Consider the following 23,439-nt stretch of genomic DNA (forward strand, 5'->3'; position numbering starts at 1 on the left):
TGATTATTCAAGGTACAAGTAATTTTACCTAATGCAACATAAGTCTGAAGTCCTTAAAAAGTTTAAGGAGTACAAGGTTGAAGTTGAGAATTCATTAGGTAAAACAATAAAAACACTTCGATCTGATCAAGGTGGAAAGTATATGGATTTGAAATTTCAGAACTATTTGATAGAACATGGAATTGTATCCCAACTCTTAACACTTGGTACACCTCAACAGAATGGTATACCAGAAAGGAGAAATCGAACCTTGTTTCCCTGATTCGTTTTGGGATCATGCAGTAGAAACTGCTGCCTATATTTTGAACTGTATTCCATCCAAAAGTGTTTATGAAACACCTTTGGAATTATGGAATGACCGTAAAGGTAGTTTACGCCATTTTAGAATTTGGGGTTTCCCAACACACGTGCTTGAGGCTAATCCTAAGAAAATGGAATCTCGTTCAAAACTATGCCTATTTGTAGACCACCCCAAGAAAATGAGAGGTGGTTACTTCTATGATCCTAAAGATAATAAAGTGTTTGTGTCGACGGACACTACATTTTTAGAAGAGAACCACATTAGGGAGCACAAATCATGGAGTAAGATAGTATGGAATGAGCTTTCCAACGAAACTATTGAACCTTTAACAAGAGTTCTTGAAGAGCCAAGTATATCAACAAGAGTTGTTGATGTCGACTCATCCAGTAGGTCATATCCACCTCATGAAAGAACCTTGACGTAGTGGGTATAGGGATCGAATCCCAAGTGGAAGCGTTAGGGTCGCCTTGCATTCAGTTTTTCCATTTTAAATGAAACAAAACAGCAAGCTAAATAGAATGGAATAGGATAAACAACATACTTAGCATGCATTATAAGGGAAAAGCAAAAGGGAAGAACGATTCTTACCTTCGTAGACTCCAAAGCTTCTTGAAATTCCTCTTGTTCTTCACACGAACGTCTTCTCAACGATCATCGAAATTACCACAAGAATAACTTTGTTATACTCTAGGATTCCAAGAGTTGGATAAGTGGTCTCCAACTCTTGGAAGACGAAAAGGTAGAGAGATTGTAGAGAGAGTGTAAAGAGGAATTAATTTGGTGGCTAGGGTATGATTTTCACAAAATCAATTCTTGTCCTAAATGGGCTAATAAGAGTAATTTATATGGAGAAGGTTTTACCTTTTCCCTAAGTATTTTCCTTTTTACCCTTGATATCAATTAATTAAATAACCCTTTATTTAATTAATTGACACATTAATTAATAACCATATATTAAATCTAATTTAATGCATATATTTAATTAATTAATATATATAAACATCACATGTTTATATTCTTCCACCTCTCTATCATTTTTTAATCATTAATTAATCAATTAAGTAACTATATTAAATCATATTTAATATAGAGTTAATTAGCATATAAATATCACATATTATATGTATACATCTATTTAGGAATCCAATTCATATAAATCTAATATTTGAATCTCATTCAAATATATCTCTCTTATATAATTTGAATTATAGATCACATCTATAATTAATTATATATTAATCCCATCAATATAAAATTTTCTCAATTGATTTGAACAATTCAAAGCATTTCTCATTAATATACTTGAGTGAGTTAACAAGGGGACCTTGTGAACCTATAGATTAGAAGCTCCAATGATATGAGATTAGTTGGCTAAACCCATTAACCAAATTAATCAATATTCGTTAATTGTGGGTATACTCCACTAAAGGCCCACAACTACACACTTCTCAATGTAGATATATTTTTGTGTCTACAGATATAGATGAATAACAAGTTAGTCCTTCACTAGTGTTCATAACACCAACTGGGTCAAATTACCGTTTTACCCTTAGGTTACCTCTGTATCCTTAAGTACTAGTGCTCCTCTAATGAACAGCCTATTTATGATCCAACCATTAAATAAAAACCCTCTCAGGTCAATGAGAGGGTAGGGATTTTTGTTCAAGTCTTAGAAGCACCACTTAAGCGAACACTCATCTACTTACCCTAAAGTCAAGAAGGAGTGAATTCCATCTTGTATTATTACATTCCTAGCTCTCTTATCGGTCTTGTCCCCAAAATGGTAAGTTTATTGAGTCGATAAACTGGTCACTCTCACCGATACAAATTAAAGAACAATCCCTCGTGAACAGGAGTTCATAATACACTCAAGATTAAGACTAAATTGCCTAGGTTATCCTATTGAAATAGAAACCTAAATAGTCAATGATGTTTCCTTTAGCAGTTACCATTTTGCGGCCCGGTCTTATGCAAACTCATTGCATATCGTGTGTCACCTACATGAACACATTGAATCATTTCGTTTGTATCAAATACAAAGTGGGTCGTATCCATTGTGTCACCAAGATAAGGTACCCAACCTTATCCCTATACTATAGACGTTTTAGGCTGTATCTTGAACATTGATCCCTATATGTCTCCACATACTATTCAAGACTCATAAGACAACCTTAGATGTTAGTTTATTAGATTTAGGGTTATTAAGAAAAAATAGAATACAACACAATTAATAACATTAATTGAAACAACATCGATAATTGTTTATTGATGACCGTCAATTAATTACATTTATTATCTACGAGTTTGAGGGCATAAAACCCAACAAAATCTCACTTGAACTAAAACTCTAGTTAGTGGGATGTACATAATATCACTATCCAAAACAACGGAGATGGTAAATAAATACAATAAACTAGGGCATCCTTATACCCATTACACATCTCCCAGTTGCCCTAGATTATACAATGTACATGTCTCGCAGACCTAGATTCTCTAGATGACTCTCGAACACTTTAGCCAAGAGAGCCTTTGTAAATGGATCGGCAATGTTGTGCTCCGAAGTGATCTTTGTGACAGTCACATCTCCTCATCGCACAATCTTCCGTATCAAATGATATTTCCTTTCAATATGTTTTTCTCGTTTGTGGCTGCGAGGTTCTTTAGAGTTAGCTATTGCTCCACTGTTGTCACAATATAAGGTGATAGACAAGTCCATGTTTAGAACTACTTCCAAATCACTTAGGAACATCCTGAGCCAAACTGCTTGCTTTGCTGCTTCAAAAGCAGCTACATATTCAACCTCCATAGTGGAGTCTGCAATACATCCTTGTTTGATACTACACAATACTACAACTCCCCTATTCAAGGTAAACACTAATCCTGACGTGAATTTCATAGAATCCTAGTCAATTTGGAAATCGGAGTTGGTGTATCATTTAAGGATCAAATCCTTAGACCCATTCATGAGCTTGTAGTCCCTCGTTCTCCTAAGATACTTGAGGATATTCTTAACCTTTGTCTAGTGGTCTAACCCTGAATTGGACTGGTACTTACTGACTATTCCCACTGCATAACAAATTTTGGCCTAGTGTAGAGCATAGTATACATTAAGTTACCCATAACTGAGGCATAGGGAATGCGTCTCATATCCTCAACTTCTTGAGTTATCTTAGGACATTATTCCTTAGAAAAGTGAACCCATGCATGAAATGTAATAAACCCTTTTTAGAGTTTTGAATCGAATATCGAGTCAACATTTTGTCGATATAAGTTGTTTGAGACAGAGCCAACGTTCTGTTCATGCGATGCCTAATAATTTGGATTCTAAATACATACTGCGCCTCTCCAAAATCTTTCATTTGAAATTGGACTACCAGAAATTTCTTAATATCAGCAAGGTACCCTACATCATTCCTAATGAGTAGGATATTATTCACATAATGTACTAAAAAAGTCACTTTACCGTTGATGATTTTCTTGTAGACACAAGGTTCATCAACATTTTGATCAAAACCAAAAGAATTGATCGCAGCTAATGTTCCAAGATCTGAAAGCTTGCTTCAATCCATAAATGGATCGATTCAGTTTGCAAACTTTTTTCTTATGACCTTGGGCTATGAATCCCTTAGGTTGAGACATAAAGATGTTTACTTCAAGATTGCCATTTAGAAGGGCAATCTAGACATCCATTTGCCATATCTCATAGTCATAATATGTGGATATAGATAAGAGAATTTCTATAGACTTAAACATAGCCATAAGAGAAAAAGTTTCTTCATAGTCAACGTCTTCCCTCTAGGCATAACCCTTTGCAACAAGTCTAACTTTAAAGGTCTGTATCTTTCTAGCTATATCTCTCTTTCTTTTATAAATCCATTTACACCCCTATGGGTTTAATCCCTCCAGGTAGATCTACACGTTCTCATACTGAATTGAAGTACATATACTCCATTTTAAGGCTTTGACCTATTGGTCCTTATCTATGTCATTCATTATCTTTATAGAACAATAGATCCTTAATGCCATCATTTGGTATGAAAACATGAGTTTGATAGAGTAAATATGCATAAAACAGACGTTAACACAATCATTAAACACTCTAATTACACTTAATTTGAGTGATAAACATGCTAAAACACAGTTTCAATAAAATAGGATTTTAGCTTGGATACCTTTGATGATTTCCACTTACTCTTTGCTATATCCACGAAATTGACCTTCAATTTCTTTAGTAGACCACCTAGAGTATCTTCTCTACTATTCTTAGCCTTGGATTGAGTGGTGGAACTCTGAATCGAGAAGGAATTGGGAGTGGATTGGAGAGGGTTTGAGAGAAAATTTTTAGCAAAATTTTCTTTCCAAACAACAAATTGCATGCTTCCAAAATCTGATAATTCCTGTATTTATTCAGATTACTCATGCAAGCATTAAGTAATTCAGCATTTTGACACTTCAAAATGCATTATAGAAATGGGCTAGGTATTAATTTAGGGGAAAATCTACTATGAAAGTGGATTTTGGACAAATCCACTAAACCTAATTAATTTCTAAATTTAAAATCAAATTTAATTTAATTTAAAACTAAATTAAATGTAATTTAAATTCAATTTCTAAAATTGAATTTCTTCTTTTAAAATTGAAATTAATTAAATTAATTAATTAAAAAAATTAATTAATTAAATAATAATTTAATATCAAATATTAAATTAATAAAACACCTAATTCAAACAGGAATCCTATTCATGTAATGGTTTAAATATTAAACTCTTCAAATACATTCAATTTCAGTAAATTTAAACATTTAATTATATGAAATATAATTATCCAAACCATTAGTCGAATTTCAACATTTCAAATTCACTCAATATTTTAATCCAAGGTTTAATCTTGTATGAGCTAGTAGAGGGACCTTGTGAACCTACAAATCATGAGCTCCAATGATTTGAGATTAATTGGTTAAACTCTTTAATCTGAATTAATCAATATTCTTTAACCACCGAGATATACCACTATAGTTGGATAGTTATACTCTCCTCACTGTAGATATATTTTTGTCCACTTGATTTAACTATGATCAGTAAGTCGATCCTTCACACGTTGTTCGTATTTATAGCTAAGTCAAAATTACCATTTTACCCCTGTAAATACATCTTGCCCATTAAGTCACCACTGATCTTCTATTGAATAATTAGTTTATAGTCCAACTAATAAACCATGTCCCTCTTTATCATGATAGAGCAGTGCCCCTTTGTTCAAGACCAGAAATCATTACTTAAGAGAACAACCTATCTACTAACCCTAAAATGGGTAGTAGTGAATTCCTTCTTGTAGGATTATGTCCTCAACTATCTATCCAGTTTTATCCCCAAAACGGGAGGCTTATTGAGCAGTGCTGTTGAACTACTCTCACCTATGCAGATCAAAGGATAACCCCAAATAAACAGAAGTTCATAGTGAGCTCAGGATTAAGATCGAGTTACCCTAGGTCATCAAATTGAAATAGTCAATTTTAATAGTAAACGGTCGTTGTAAAGAAAAGTGACTATTTCATGGTCCAGTCTTATGCAAACGTCTTTTGCATAGGATGCCCCACTCGCATGTCTCCACATGAACAATTTCAGGATCACATTGTTTGTATCAGTGTATAAAGTGGGCCGCATCCATAGTATCCCCAGGATGAGATACCCAATCTCATCCATATACTTATAGACCTTTTAGGCTATATACTATAACTTGATCCTCTTTTCTATCTCTACATAAAGTTAAAGTATTCATACTATAGCCATGCGTTCATTTATTGGGTTTTATAACCGAGTATAATTTCAATAATACTTTTATTGGAATAATAGAATATGTTTCATATATTATGAACTGCGAGTTTTAGGACATTTCCAACAGAGTTTCAGTTAAACCCAAGTAATGGTCAGATTGTGATATAATCCTTCCACTGCATCAAGGCACTCTCAATGATTGAGAAGGACGAGACTAACCTGAAGTGCTGGCTTCTTCATTAACTCTTGATGAAGGACCAGCTACATCAACAACCCTTGTTGATTCTTCAGAAGCTTCATTTAATACTAATTTGCTACGTGGTTTATGATCTCTCATGTGGTCTTACTCCAAGAATGTAGCATTTGCCGATATAAACAACTTATTTTCTTGAGGGTCATAGAACAAACCACCTCTTGTTTCCTTAGGGTAACCAATAAATTGGCATAATCTTGACGCGGTTCCAACTTCTTAGGAATTGTCACTAACACGTGTGCAGGACAACCTCAGATTCTGAAGTGAGTAAACTAGGTTTACGCCCTCTCCATAACTCGAAAGGTGTTTCAGAAACACTCTTTGAGGGAACATTATTTAAGATGTGAAAGTCTCCACTACATACCCTCAAAACGAGCCAGGCAATTGAAGATAGCTCATCATAGAACGAACCATGTCTAACAAGGTTTTATTTCTCCTTTCTGATACACTATTCTACTGACATGTACAAGGTGCTGAAAGTTGGAATTGAATTCCATGTTCTATCATATAGTCCTGGAATTCTAAACCCATGTACTTTCTCCCCGATCAGATCGAAGTATTTTAATCGTTTTACCTAATAGGTTTTCAACTTCAGCCTTGTACTCCTTGAACTTTTCAAAGGATTCGGACTTATGTCTGAAGGAAATCAGACATGAGGATTTCCATGAACAGCGGAAAGATCATTCCAAATTCCATTCGAAATTGAACACAATCAATTACAGTCACAAAATGGAAACTAACAGGTCATGCATAATACGAAATTACAACATGCTTTAAGAAGAGATCAAGGGATAGAGTATCACACCTTTGAAGACTCATTTTTCAAACTCCCTCGATCGCTTGGTTAATCTCCAAGACAGCAATACACGAACACTCGAATACAATGACTGCAACATACACGATCAACAACCAATCACCACATGAACAACACGAACAGGCAAAAGTCACGAACCCAACGAACTCAATCGAGTAGAGTGAGGACACCACCACAATAGTTACCTTCGTATTCTTGGTGTGAGAATCCAGAAGTGTGGGCTCTATATGGACTTGGTTAGAAGAAGAGACTGGAGGAATAACAATCGTATAGACGATTGAGAAAGTGGGAGATGAAAAGTGTCTATCATATAGACGAATGCTCAATCGTCTAGAAGAAGGTAGCCTATCGTATAGACAATGCCCTGCGATCGTTTAGCTATGACCAGCTGAGTGAACTATCGTATAGTGACACTCCATGATCGTTTAGTCTCTCTACTAGCTATCATTTAGTGAAACAATTTCACTTGATAGCATTCCGTGAGTTTCTTTCCGAAAGTAGCAACTCTTAATTTTTAGGAAAACCTTCTTCCTTTTATCTCACGGTTACCATAAAATCACCAATAACCTCCCATTCAATTGGATATTAGAGAAAAAGAGATATTATCCAATAGTTAATATTATTATAAATATATATGATAACCAACTTATCATCTCATGAAACATATAAACCATAGTTCTTTTTCTATTTTATGGTACTTAATGTAAATCATATTTACATTAATCCTCCACTTAATGTATCTCATACATCACACTAATTATATCATATATAATTGAATTTCCTCTTGTCAATTTGAACATTTTAAATCAACCTCAAGAACTGATTCTCAACTTGAATCCATTGAGCTATCAAGGGGACCTTATGGACCTATAGCTTGAAGCTCCAACGGTACGTGAATAACGGACTAAACTCTTTAGTCACGGGGTCCACCATCCATTAACTGCCAGGCACTCCACTAAAGATTGACAGCTGCACTTTCCTCATTATAGATATATTTTGTGTCCATATCAACCAATCAATAGTGCGATAACTCTTCACAGTGTTGGAACGTACCATTTCACAGCAGAAGTGACCAAGATCCATAAGCACTCTAATTCATTAATTAGCATGCTTCAAAAGAAATAAATGGGTTTCGTGACATACCTTTGTAGAACTTTCTCAAAGCTTGAATTTAGCTGCAAATCTCCTGTGAATCTTGTTGTAGACCACTCCAAGATCTTCCTTACTATCCTCTTGGTACTCTAGATTGAGTTGTGAGACTCAAAATAAGCCTGAATTAAGGGAATTCAGAGACAAACTCACAGTTGCAACCCAAATGAAGAACACCTTTCTTCTCTTCGAATTTTTCAAATAAATTCTTTCAGTTGCCTTGACTCAAAATCACTCCAATCTTTTCAATATATTGCAGACTATCATGCAAAGAGATGAGCTGCATATGCTTGGAGTTAATGAAGCTTGAAGATGGGTTGTTAGTGAGCTACTTGGTGAAGACAATGGAAAATGCTTATTTATTTTGTGTTTTTCCTTCTTTTTCAAATTTTCAAATATTGATTTCATAAATCAATTCATTTAATAGAATTGAAAATATTATTAATTTTACAAAATTAATTTCATAAATTAATTTTCTTAATAAAATTAATAAATAATTATTTAAACAATTTGAATAATTCTAATTAATTTAATATCAAATATTAAATTAATTTTTACACAATTCCATCTTCAAATATTTAAATCATATTTAAATATTATTTCTCCAATTTTGTTTAATTCTAATTTGAACATTTCAAATTAACTTATCACACTACTCTAGAGCTAATCCATTTACGAGTTAGTAGGGGGACATTGGCGGACTTATAGATTATGGGTCCAACGATCTGAGATTAATGGCGCTAAATCATTAGACTAATCGGCTAAACTCATTAGACTAATCGGCTACATTAGAACAAACTAACCCCCATTCGTTAACTAATAGATGATTCCACGAAAGCCCATACTGAACTCCCTCAAGGTGGGTTAGTGGAAACCATCTCTGAAGGTAGATTAGTGGATTCATCTCTGAATTAGGATCGTAGTGTTCTAATACCCATACCTTGAATAATCATCTTTGAAAGAGATGAAATATTCATACCCACCTTGAGCTCTAACACTCATCGGACCACAGAGGTCTGAATGTACAAGCACCAGGGCTTCCTTGGCTTTGTAACCTTTTCCAGTAAAAGGTCATTTGGTCATCTTGCCTTCGAGGCATGATTCACACACTGGTAAGGAGTTTTCTTCTAAACTCTTTAGAAGTCCACATTTCACCAACTGCTCAATCCTATTGAGATTGATGTGACCTAACTTTAAATGCCAAAGATGGGCATTTTCTTTAGGAGAAACCTTTGATCTTTTAGTTATTGTCGTCGTACTGAACATTTTGGTATTAAACAAGGCTTTTATGACTAATGGCCTTAGTACATATAAGTTATTTTCCATTGAACCAAAACCAATCTCTATTCCATTCTTGAAAATAAACACTTTACTCTCAGAAAAGGAGACAGTATAACCTTGTTCAATGAGACAAGAAACTAAGATTAAGTTTCTCTTGATATGAGAAACCATAAAAACATTATCCAATAATAAATAACGTTTCTTGTCCAAAAGTAACTTCAGGCTACCCACAACAACAGATGAAACAACCTCACCAGTACCAACTCGAAGAGTCATCTCTCTTTGTGGCAATGTTTGCTAGGAATTAAATCCCTGGTAAGAGGAATTGACGTGGTTAGTAGCACAAGAATCAAGGATCCAAGCAGAATCATCATTCTCTACCAAACACGTCTCTAAGACTAATAAATCATATTTACTATCTTTAGACTTTCTCCTCTTTTGGAGAGTAGTGGGATCAGTATCAGAACTTAAATAAGCTCCAAGTTCAATTTCAGAGAACACTTCTCGTCGATGAAATTTAACAGAGTCAGCAACACTTGTTTTCTCTTACTGGAGATTAACTTGGGAACTGAAACTACTGGTATCTTTATCATCCATCCCTCTGTGCTAAAAAGATAAGAACTGACGTTCAAACAATTCTTACAATGAGTCCATGATCTCTTGTGCAATGACCATGTTCTCAACCCTTTTGGCCAAAACATCAGGTATGTTAGCCAATATGTAAAGTCGGACCAATGAATTAGCCTTCATCCATACCTCATATGCATTACGAACACTTCGCAGTGCATCAAGGGTTGGGACTTGAGGAAACTCCATAACCATGACAAACTCAAGGTCGTTTACCATGAAATACGTTTTACAAGACTCTTTCCACTGTATGAAATCGATTAAACTAGAGGCATTTAATAGAAAATCAAACATGTTGCTAAAAACAAAAACACATTGACCTACATTAGGTTTGTTAGAATTATATAACATGCAACGGAAGTATCAAGGATCCATAAGCATTCAAATTCACTAATTTTGGCAGAGACTAAAGCATGCTCTTCTAAAATGAGGGTTTTAAGATCATACCTTTGAAGAACTCTTCAAGAACTTGATCAATCATCAACAGTCTTCACCAAAGATCACCATGAACCACCTCAAGATATTCCCCACTATCCTCTTGGAGCTTTAGACCGAGTTTTGGGACTCAAGAATAGCTTAAAACGATGAAGAACAGAGAGATACTCACAGCAGCTCACTTTGAAGAACACTTTCTTCTCACTGAAATTTTCTCTCAAAATTTCTGTGTTATGCGTGCCCTCAATTCTCTCAAATCTTCTTTATTTATTGCAGATGAACATGCAAAGAAGAGATATACATGGCTTGCAGCTCATTCTTGGAGAAGAAGAAGTGGACTTTGTGTGAGCATGAAGAAGATGATATTGGAAAATCAAGATTTTCCATTTTTAAGCATGCAAAACGATTTTTCCCATTTTTGTTTTAAAACAAAATTTGATTTCAAAATTCAATTTTGATTTTAATAACTGAAAAATAATTTTCTAAAATTAATTTCATGAATTAATTTAAAATATTAATTTAATATCAAATTTTAAATTAATTTTTGCACAATAATCATCTTCATATATTTAAATCATATTTAAATATATATTCTCCTATTCCATTTAATTTGAGCGTTTCAAATTAATTTCTCAAGCTACTCTAAAGCTTAACAATTTACGAGCTAGTAAGGGGACCTCGCGGACCTACAGATCATGGGCTCCAACGATTCGAGATTAATTGGCTAAATTCATTAGTTCGATCTAACCCCCATTCATTAACTAATGGGACACTCCACTATAGCCCATAGTTGAACTTCTCTCACTGTAGATATATTATGTCCATTTAATAACCATAATCAATAAGTCGATCCTTCACAGGTTGTTCGTAACCACAGCTAGGTCAAAATTACCGTTTTACCCCTGTGAATACATCTTGTTCCTTAAGTTCCTACTGACCCTCTAATGAACAATTCTGATTCATAATCTTTATGAATCAAATCCTTTCTCTATCATGAGAAAGTGGGACCCCGATTGTTCAAGACTTGGAATCAGTACTTAAGAGAACAACTTATTTGCTAACCCTAAATAGGGTAAGAGTGAATTCCATCTTGCAAGGCTATGTCCGAGCTATTCATTCGGTCTTATCCTCAAAATGGGAAGCTTATTGAGCAGTGCTGTTGGACTACTCTCACCGTTTGTAGATCAAAGGATAATCCCGATCAAACTGGAGTTCATAGCTAGCTTAGGATTAAGATCGAGTTAACCTAGATTATTTGATAAATGAAATAGTCAGTTTTAACAGTAAACGACCGTTATAAAGAAAAGTGACTATTTTCGTGGTCCAGTCTATATGCAAACTCATTGCATAGGATGCCCCCACTCACATGTCTCGACATGAACGATTTTTGGATCACATCGTTTGTAACACTTTACAACTTCTTGTAACAACTATAGAGTGAGCCGTATCCAATAGTGTTACCAGGATGAGATACCCAATTTCATCCATATACTTATTAGACTATTTAGGCTATATACTGTCAACTTGATCCTGTTTATGTCACTACATAAAGTTACAATACTTAGACTATAGCCAAGGATACGTCTATTGGATTTCCATAATAAGATGCAAAATCAACAAGTCATTATTATTGATAAATAAAATGTTTAATACGAACTGCGAGTTCTAGGAAATTCACAACAATCGCCCACTTGGACTAAAACTTCAGTGAGAACAAATATAGATACAATATAATGTTGAGAAACATAATAGGAAAAATACAATAAACTAGGGCATCTCAAATACCATAGACAAGGTTTTAAGCAAATACTCGTTGAAAACCATACAACATCCAATACGGTTTAGCAAAACTAACATGAACCCCATGTGACATCTAGTTTCTCAATGATGCTTCAAAGGTTTAGGACAAAAGCCGCTGAAGAGTGGTCAATCTATCCTTCCTCTGAATTGAGACATTCTCAACCAGCCATTAATACCAACACAACTCTTGTTCCTTTAACGACTAGCCATCATTGATTTGGTCAAGAAATCATTAACTTATTTAACAATTTTCTGTAAGTGTGACCCGCCATTTTAGGCCCTAGAGTTCTGCCTCAAGCAACCAATTCGAAGGGAAAAAATCTGTTTGGGGCAAAAACTAAAGTGACCCTATCCATTTCTGGAGTTCACCTTGATATTGATCAACTGCACAAAACCCATCCGAAGGGGGACGCTCCCAAGGCACCATGAGGGAGTGCAAGAATGATCTCACAGTGTGAACCAATGAAGGAGATTGCAGGACGTGTTGACATACACCCTTCACCCACTTACTATAAACACTCTCTCCGTCCACCTTGATATTGACTCATGCAAACACCATCCGAAGGGGGATGCTCCCAGGGCACCACGAGGCCAAGTATGAATCTCACAACATGAACATACAGGGAGAAACGTGAGTGGAATCACTGACATATCATATATATCTCTTCCTCCCATCGAGTATTTTATAATCTAGGGTTTAGTTTAGTTAGAAAAAACACGACAAAGGATTTTAACTATGTGACTTTTTAGGTTTTCCAAAGAGTAACATTTACTTTGAATAGTTGAACAACTTTGATCATCATCCATTAAACTCTTTAACGGAGTCTTTGATCAACTATCGCATGCATGCAGAAAATTTATCTAATTCACCTTTCTAGGTAGGTTCCCAGGTAGAGGTGTTCCGTTTCCGTCAGCTTAAGTACCCCAGCCTAGACAGAACCCGCCTTAGACAAAAGGTCCCTTATAGATAGATTTAATACAATTTTAATATTTTATGCAAAATCAATTTAAATCCTATTTAAACCGATTAAAAGATTTAAAACTTAGGTTATAATTCCCAATTAGAACCTTGAATTTAGGTCTTTTCCTCAATCAAAATTTTAAAACCCTTTTAAAACATGATTCGTTAAAGTCCGTATTATCAACTCTTTCTTATTGATTTTAGTTGCTAATTTCATTATAATGCCTTATAACAGAAACAACCAAAACATCACAACGCGAAGCAACACATACACGGCTATTCATAAATGCTTTATAAATTAGCCTTAGTGTCCATGCTCCATGCATGGCTGCATTCACTGCTTACTTTTTTTTATACTCTTTATACAAATAGCAACGAACCTAAGCAAACATGTTTTCCATTCACCTTATACTATACACGCTTTATAGATGATGCAAATGAATTTGCTTATGCATGCATAAAATGTAACGCTTATACGTTCAATGTATGCATGCGCATGCTTTCTTGTAATTTCATCATGCATTTATACACTTATAATCAACAATGATGCTGAATAATTGCAGCACTTAAGGTGGGTTTTTCAATCTATATGTCATACACTAATTGCCATAATAAACGCACAATACATACATGTACATTAAACCAAAACGGTTGAATGAAACCGTGGGATAATTTGCTCAAATCTCAAAACTAAGGCTAAACTATTACAATAGCAAAGAGTCCCAGTTCAAACAAGAGCAACGCGGGTCTTGACGCATTCGGGAGAAGGAACACATCTCCACTGATCGTCAGTACCAAACTCCAAGTGATCGCCTACACAAAAGAGTAAATGCTTTACTCAATCGTTTACCAACGCTTCCAGCTAAACGATCATGTACCTTGACTATGCGAAGAAGCATGAGGTATGCGATCGTACAGCGCGCAACAAGCAACGAAAGCCTTAAACGATCATTTAAACGACAATGATGCGGTGAAACACTATCATTTAAATGATCGCTGAGCAGGCGTGAAGGTATCGTATATTGCGTGGTCGTGTAGTCAGAGACTATGCGATGAGGCATGCTAACTACATGATCATTTAGTGCGTGTGCTTTTTATTAAACGATGAGTATCATATCCTCCAACTCGATCGTTTACCTCCAGCATCCACGCGATCGGGTAACCAACGCTACGGGATAGAGCAAATGCTTTACCCCATCATTTAGCATTAATTAAACAATCGTTTAGTAAATACTACATGATCGCATAGAAAAATCTACATGATTGTTCAGCCAAATCCCAACGATTGTTCACCTTAGGCTACACGATACGACCAACTCTTGGTTTTCTTCCTTGCTGAGAACCGCATCTCCATGCTTCAAAACTTCATCACGAACGACTCAACAAACTCAAACACTTTGAATTATAGACTCGATTACTTGTTAATTATGACAAAAAACACAGGGGCCCTTACAAATTAACACTTTGTAATCAAAAGAAAGCTTTAAACAGAGGCAATTAACCCATAAACATTCATCAACACCATCCACAAACGCATTTAACCTTTAAACGCAATGCAGAAAAACCCACCACGACTGTAAAAAAAGTTCAAAATAGAAGTGAAATTTGGAATATCAGAAAAACCTGGCTTTGATACCAATTGAAGAAAATTAGACATGAGGATTTTCATGAGCAGCGGAAGGATCGTTCCAAATCCCATTCGAAATTGAACATAATCAATTAAAGTCAAAAAATGGAAACTAACAGGTCATGTACCATATGAAATTACAACATGCTTTAAGAAGAGATCAAGGGATAGAGTATCATACCTTTGAAGACTCATTTTTCAAACTCCCTCGATCACGAATGCTCATTCAGTCTCCAAGATAGCAATACACGAACGCTCGAACACAACGACTACAACATAACACGATCAACAAGGAACACCACACGAACAACATGAATAGCCAAAAGTCACGAACGCAACGAACGACCTCCAAAACCTCGAAATCAATTGAGTTGAGTGAGGACACCACCACAATGGTTACCTTGGTATTCTCAGTGTGAGAATCTAGAAGTGTGGGCTCTATATGAACTTGGTTAGAGGAAGAGACTGGAGGAACAACAATCAAGTAGACGATTGATCAAGTGAGAGATGAGAAGTGTCTATCGTATAGATGAATGCTCAATTGTATAGAATAAGGCAGCCTATTGTATAGACAATGCCCTACGATCGTTTAGCTATGACCAGCTGAGTGAACTATTGTATAGTGACACTCCACGATCGTTTAGTCTCTCTACTAGATATCGTTTAGTGAAACAATTTCACTTGATTGCATTCTGTGAGTTTCTTTCCAAAAGTAGCAACTCTTAATTTTTAGGAAAACTCTTTTCCTTTTATCTCACAGTTACCATAAAACCACCAATAACCTCCCACTTAATTGGTTATTAGAGAAAAAGAGATAATTATCCAATAATTAATATTATTATAAATATATATGATAACCAACTTACCATATTATATTTATAACCTATAGTTTTAATATTTCATATCATGAAACATATAAACCATAGTTCTTTTTCTATTTTATGGTACTTAATGTAAATCATATTTATATTAATCCTTCATTTAATGTATCTCATATATCACACTAAATATATTATATATAATTGAATTTCCTTTTGTCAATTTGAACATTTCAAATCAAGCCCAAGAACTGATTATCAACTTGAATCCATTGAGCTATCAAGGAGACCTTATGAACCTATAGCTTGAAGCTTCAACGGTATGTGAATAACTGACGAAACTCTTTAGTCATGAGATCTACCATCCGTTAACTGTCGGACACTCCAATAAAGACTGACAGTTGTACTCTTCTCACTATAGAAATATTTTGTGTCCATATCAACCAATCAATAGTGCGATAACCCTTCACAGATCGCTCGTAAGTACAGTTGGGCCAATTTACCGTTTTGCCTCTATAGTTACATCTAACTCCTTAAGTACCACTGATCCCTCTAATGAACATAAGTCATAGTCCTACTATGACTGAATCCTCTCTTCCAAAGAGAAGTTGTGGCCACTATGTTCAAGACCCGGAATCAGCCTTTAAGGGAGCAATCTATCTACTTACCCTGCTTCGGGGAAGGAATGAATTCTATCTTGTGTAACTGAGTTCCCAACTCTCAAATCAGACAAATCCCCAAAAAGGTAGGCATGTTGAGTTGGCAATCTGGCCACTTTCACCCATACTAATCAAAAGATCGCCCTCAAAGGCAAGAGTTCCTAAAACACTCAGGATTAAGGTCATATCACCTATGGTTGTTTAGGTGAGATGTAAGTCTCAAGTATCAACGGTGTTATATAAAGAGAAGAATCATCTCGTGGTCTGGTCTTATAAAAACTCTTTTTATAGGACTCCCTCGCTTGTGTCTTCACATGAATGGTCAGGATCAACCATCTGTAGTAGTTCACAACACTTGTAAATCTTTACAAAGCGACCCATATCTGTAGTGTCATCAGGATCAGGTATCCCTCCTTAATCCTTATACTACAAATCTTTTTAGGTTATCACTTAAGGCATGATTCACTTGTATATCTCATATACATGCTTAAGTTTTCATACAATAACCATGGAGCTTTGCTTATTGGATATGAGTAAATGCAAAATAAAATAACTCTTATTTTATTCATAACAATGTGTAGAATGTTTACAAACTACGAGACTTCGGGAGAATTAGGACACCAATCCAAACAATGTCCCATTAGGTATAAGTAACCATACCTCAAATAATCATCTATGAAAGAGATGAAGTATTTGTACCCTCCTCGAGCTTTTACATTCATTTGACCACGAAGATTTGAATGTATTACCTTTAAGGGCTCTTTGGCTCTATAACCTTTTCCACTAAAAGGTTTTTTAGTCATTTTTCCTTCAAGACATGATTCACATGGAGGTAATGAATCATCTAGCAACTCGCTTAGAAATCCATTGTTTACCAGTCTCCCGATCCTATCGAGATTTATGTGACCTAATCTCAAATACCAAAGGTAGGTATTATTGTTATTTAGAGAAATTCTTTGCCTTTTAGTTTGAGTATTTGCAGTTTTAAACATCTCATGATTTAAAACTTCTTTTGATTCAGTTGGTCTTAACACATATAAGTTATCTTCTAGTTTAGTTGAACAAATCATGATACCATTTTTCATAATGAACGCTTCCTTGAATGAAAAAGAAATAGAATGTGATTGTTCAATTAAACAAGAAATAGATACAAAGTTCCTCTTAATATTGGGAACTATATACAAAATTTCCAAAATTAAGTATCTATTTCTAAAAAAAAAAAAAACTTAGCAGCTCCCACTACACAAGCTGAAATGGCGTCTCCCGTTCCAACCTTGAACATCATTTCATCCTTTTCGAGTTGCTGGAAGGAACTAATTCCTTATAAATAAGAACAAATGTGATTAGTGGCTCTCAAATCAAGTATCCAGGCATTGTGGTCATTTTTCACTAAACAAGTTTCTAGGACAATTAAATCATATTTACCTTCGTTCTCTTTCTCCTTGGGGCAATTACACTTCCAGTGACCATCCACATTGGAGTGGAAGCATTTTCCCTTGTCAGCCATTTTAGCCTTGCCCTTGCCTTTTCTAACAGCTGGAGCCTTGCCCTTGCCTTTTCTAACAGCTGGAGCCTTTCCCTTGCCTTTTCTAACAGCTGGAGCCTTCCCCTTCTCTCTCTTTTTTTGGATCTTTTTAGAACTAGAAGATAAGGGAACGGACTTAGTTCTAGAGGATGAACCCTTGTGAAACTTCTTGGAATGGGCAACATTTTCTTTTCCTTCTACTGGCCTTTTACTTTTCATAAGAGACTGATAAGTTTGTAACTCATTCAAGAAGGTAGTTATGGTGTACTCTATTTTATTCATAACCGTATTACTGCGGAATTGAAGAAAACTCTTCGGAAGAGATTTCAAAATAAAGGACACAGAATTTTCTCGTCGACGACCGCACCGTTCGTCTTGGCGAAATTGAAGTGGACCATTAGATCGAGAACACGTTATCTAACTGATTGGTCTTCCTTCATGCGCGTGTTATAAACGTACTTGATGTAACAACCCAGATTTGTACGCATGAAAGAAATTAAATGTCAACTATTAAGTAGGACAAAATTTTATTTAAAGGGGTGGAAATTTAGAAGGAAAATAAAAGGGAAATTTATTCATTATCCAAAAATAATGAATAAAGGAGTAGAATCAAGGAGGATTAATTGGAAGTTGGACGCTAGCTAATTTAGGAGACAATGGGCAGTAGATAACTTTTTGTTTGGACACTACTGATTGAAAGAATTGGAGGTGAATTAATTGCCCATATACTCTTAAAATTTAAAAGAGTTAAAAAGAGGAAGTGGAATCCACAAGCAGTGAGGGCAACCACGTGTGAAAACTAGCGAGATTGGAGAGAAAATTGAAAAGAGAGCGAGAGTGGAGAGAGCGAGATTGAGAGAAAATTGGAGAAAGCGAGATTCTTAGCGAGACAATGGGAGAGAGTAGAAGCGGGAGCGAGAGCGAGAGCGCGACCAGTGACAGCGAGAGCCAAACCAGCGAGAAAGCTGGAGAGAGCGAGATTCTGAGAACAAAGAGAGCAGATTTGGACAGAATCATGGATTATGCGTTGAATTTGGCCACGATCTTATAGATTATACATGGAAAAACCCTAAAATTGAATACAAACAAAGAATGATGACTTAAAGGCAAACGTTAGCCAAGATTAGGTATCTTATTGAGAGGAATCCTTAAACCCTAAGTAGTTTTAAAGAAGCCACCTGTACGATGATTTGTCACACATGAGAAGAGCTGAAAACTACTATAAATAAGACCCTTTACCTGAAGATTTAACCCATTCTCAAACAAATCTCAGTAACAAAGAATCGTGTGAAAAAGTAAGTGTGAGCGAGGAAGTTCTGTGAGGTTAGAGAAAAGCTCGGGTAAGGTGCTGCCCAAATTATGCCCAAATTCCCTTCTAGTTTAAAAGGGGAAAGCTCTACTGATCAAATCATAAAGAATAATAAGGAATAACTAGATCACAGTAAGTAGTTTATCTCACCCTCTCTTTAAATGTTCTATGGTAGTGTACCTTTATTATGTTGCATGGTTATGTTAATTGTTATATTGCATTACATGTTTAGAACACGTTTCTCTACAAGGGACCCCATGCATTATGTTTGTTCACGATTACGTTAAAATCAAGTTTTAATTAGGTGTAAGTTATGCTTCCAGTCTAATCTTACGTTTATGTTAATGGTTGATGTTGGATGCGACTCTGACCCTACTGACTACATGACCCGCTAATCATCAGATGGGTTAGTTTCCACTTAAGTCCTCATCTTCCTATCAGGGCGGAAAAATTTATGCTTCCAGGGCTGGCAGGGCATGTATGGTTGCACCCTTCCAGGCCTAATCTTACGTTATGTTTACGCTAGAGACTAGCAAGGTATGTATGGTTGCATCCTTCTAGTCCAATATTACGTTTATGCTAATGGTTGATGTTGGATGCGACTCTGGCCCTACTGACTACATGACCCGCTAATCATCAGATGGGTTAGTGTTCGCTTAGGTCCTCATCTTTCTATCAGGGCGGAGAGATTTATGTTGGAAGCATAACCGACCACCACATGTTATTATACGTTCTCGATCCCAACCATATGTTTTCATGACATGTTGCTTGTGATTGTGTATTTGGTCACTACCTTACGTGAGAACTACTTACTAGGTATATTATATACTCATCCTATATTTTTATTGTAGGTAAGGACACAACATAGATGGCAGAATTGGACGTCGCTCAAATGGCCAACCATCAAACTCACTATTATAGGCATATGCATTTTGTACCACCACGTTAATGTTTTATGGATCCTGGTGTTTTGATAAATAAACTTTTTATATAGTTTTTCTATCTAATTAATAAAATTTAAATATGTTCTTTGAAATTTTCACCAGAACTCATCTCATGATAGAAAAGTCTAAGTATGCATGTCGTAGCGGTTGGATCATAATGTGTAAGGATCTGGTCGTTACACTTGAGGACCTCGTGCCAGATCTGAGAAGACAATTGTTCAAAACATCTCCTGGAAGGACTCCATGATCTGATGTGCAGTGATCATAGCCTTGTGTTTCTTGGTAAGAACGTCATATAAACTTTCCAAGATATAGACTCGGGTCTTGTCATTAGCCTTCGTCTAGTGGTCATAAGGATCCTAGCTTTGAATGCATTACCAACGGGGATTGGAAGACATTCCTCTGTTAAGATGAACCGTAGATCATCTATAGCTAGAATCGTATTCAAATTAAATTTCCACATCGCATAATTTTTTTCAATTAGTTTTTCGTTTTTAAGCAAGAAAATGATTGTGGAAGACATGCTGAAATGAATAACGAACAATTCACCGTATTAGTTATATTTGTCTTAATTCATTTAAAAAAACAAGTATCCAATCAATTTAGAAAAAACAAGTAATCAAAGAACCCTAATTAAACTATTGATTTAATTTTTGCAACGATACTTCAGAGGTTTAGAGCAACAGCCATCGAAGGGCGGTCAGCTACCCTTCCCCTGAATTGAGACAATCTCAGCTAATTACTAATACCAGAATAACTCTTATTCCTATAGTGCTTAGTTCTTTTTGGTCAAGAATTCATTAACTACTTTAATTCATCCCGTAAGTGTGACCCTACCATTTTTTGGATTCCAGAGATATGCTTCAACACGCTACTAAAGGAAAGACAATTGATGAAGATTAACCTAAGAAACCCTATCTATTACTAGAGTTTGCGTTATTTCGAATCCTATGATCAAACCCTCTGAAGGGATGGTCGCTCCAAGATGACATGTACGTAGACCATAGGACTCTCATGGTGCAACCTAATAGAGGAGACTGTAGGATACACTGACACGCGCCCTTCTTTCACTTACTATCAATACATTCACTATTCAATTTGGTATTGATCCATGCAAACAATTTTCGAAGGGAGGCCACGTCCAGGGCGACCCAAAGACGAGCATGGATCTCATGGTGTGAACTCTTAGGGACGTGAGAGCTAAAAAAATGATGTATCCCATATACCATTTTCTCCCACAAAAGTTCTATTATTTTAGGGTTTTATTATACTTAGTGAAACTCTAACTAATGAATCTATCTAAGTCCTTGATTTGCTAAATATAACATTTATATTGAATGTTTTAACTATACTTGATTTAATTTATTAAACTCTTTAATAAATTCAATAATCTATTGCATGCTTATAAAATAATTGTCCAATTCACCTTCCAAGTCGGTGTCTAGGTGGAGGTGTCACTACAACATAAAGAAGATTTTGCAACGAAATGAAAACGTTGCTAAAGACTAAAAAATTGTTGCTATAAACCTTTAGAGATGAAAAAACAAACACCGTATAGAACGTCGGTAAATCCCTAATGGAGAATTATTTAGCGACGATTTTTTTAAAAACACTGCAATTTTTTATGTAATTGGAAAAACGTCACAAATTTATCACGTCGCAAGTTGCAACAAATATTAAAACATTGAAAGAATACTTGCAATGATATAAAATATTCGCCGCAATTCTTGCCAATTATCAAACACGTTATACCCTTTTTCAATGATTTTTTATTGAAAAAAATTTAATATTAAATAATTTCATTTCGCTCGCCTTTCCTACATTTTCTCTTTGATATTTTTCCAATATATATATATATATATAAATTTAAAACCAATTAACATTCATAACAACTTAAAAGAACATTTCGTTTCCGTCAGCTTAAATACCCCTGCCTAGATAGAACGTTCCATAGATAAAGGTCTCTTATGAGTAATTATTTTATAAATTTTATCATTTAATGGATTTCCTTTTCATCCTATGGATTTCCTTTTCATCCTATTAAAACAAATTAAAAGAGTAACCTAATTCTAATCTCATTAGAAATATTTCTAACATAAGTCTAGGTTAATTAATTATAAACCATTTAACAATAATTTGGACCTATGTTTGAATGCAACTTTTGATTATAGATTTTAATCTATCCCATTAAACATATAATAGTTATATTTTAATGTCATATAAAAACTAATAATTTGCATCTAATGATATTGATCAAATATAACAATTATATTTATCTAAGTAGTGTCATACTCAATGCAAGGTTTATTTTCATTGGAAAAATATAACATTTATATTTGTCATCCATGAAAATTAAACATACATATTCATCAATCTACCATACAATATAACAATTATAATATTGTATGATGCATGAATATGCTTAATTAATCATACATCAAAATTATTCAACACTTAAATTATGATGCCTGGCATGCTTATTTAATCATATATCCATAAAATATAACACTTAAATTTAATCGTGATGCATGAGTATGTTTATCCTAAGGTGAGATTTTGAATCTATATGACATATATTATGTAATATAAATTCAAACATTAATTTAAACGTACATCTAATGTATAATAAATTAAAATAAACAGCAAAAACTGGACCAAATTTTGGCACCCTAAAAAATAATTAAATTAATATAATTAATTTATATTAATTTAATTAATAAAATAAATAAAATTCCATGATACAAGAAAAAACTGATGCAAACACTGGAAAGGAGGCTCGAACCCATGACTGTCGGACTCCTCGCATGCGTCTGTGAAATTCGTTGCAACACTAGGGATGAAATCCATCTCCCCTGGCCCTCAAACGTCGCAAAAGCAGCGTTGCGACATTGCAGTCCAATGCTCCCTTTTGCTGTATTTTGCTTTGAACTTGGACCGAAAACCTTCGTTTTCCACCGATCTCTTCAGAAACTCTTGCTCCCCCAATCGACACAGACTGACAGACTCTATAACAAAACTTAAATGCCCAAAAAAATGGGCCCTTAAATTTAAATCAGATTAAAACAAGCTAAGTGCCAAAAAATGTAAACATCCAATATTGCAAACCTCAGATCAAAAAGAAGATTATCACCCACCTTTCTACACTGATTTTTGTTTCCAAAATGT

The sequence above is a fragment of the Benincasa hispida genome, chromosome 8, assembly GCF_009727055.1.
Source record: "Benincasa hispida cultivar B227 chromosome 8, ASM972705v1, whole genome shotgun sequence".
NCBI lineage: Eukaryota > Viridiplantae > Streptophyta > Magnoliopsida > Cucurbitales > Cucurbitaceae > Benincasa > Benincasa hispida.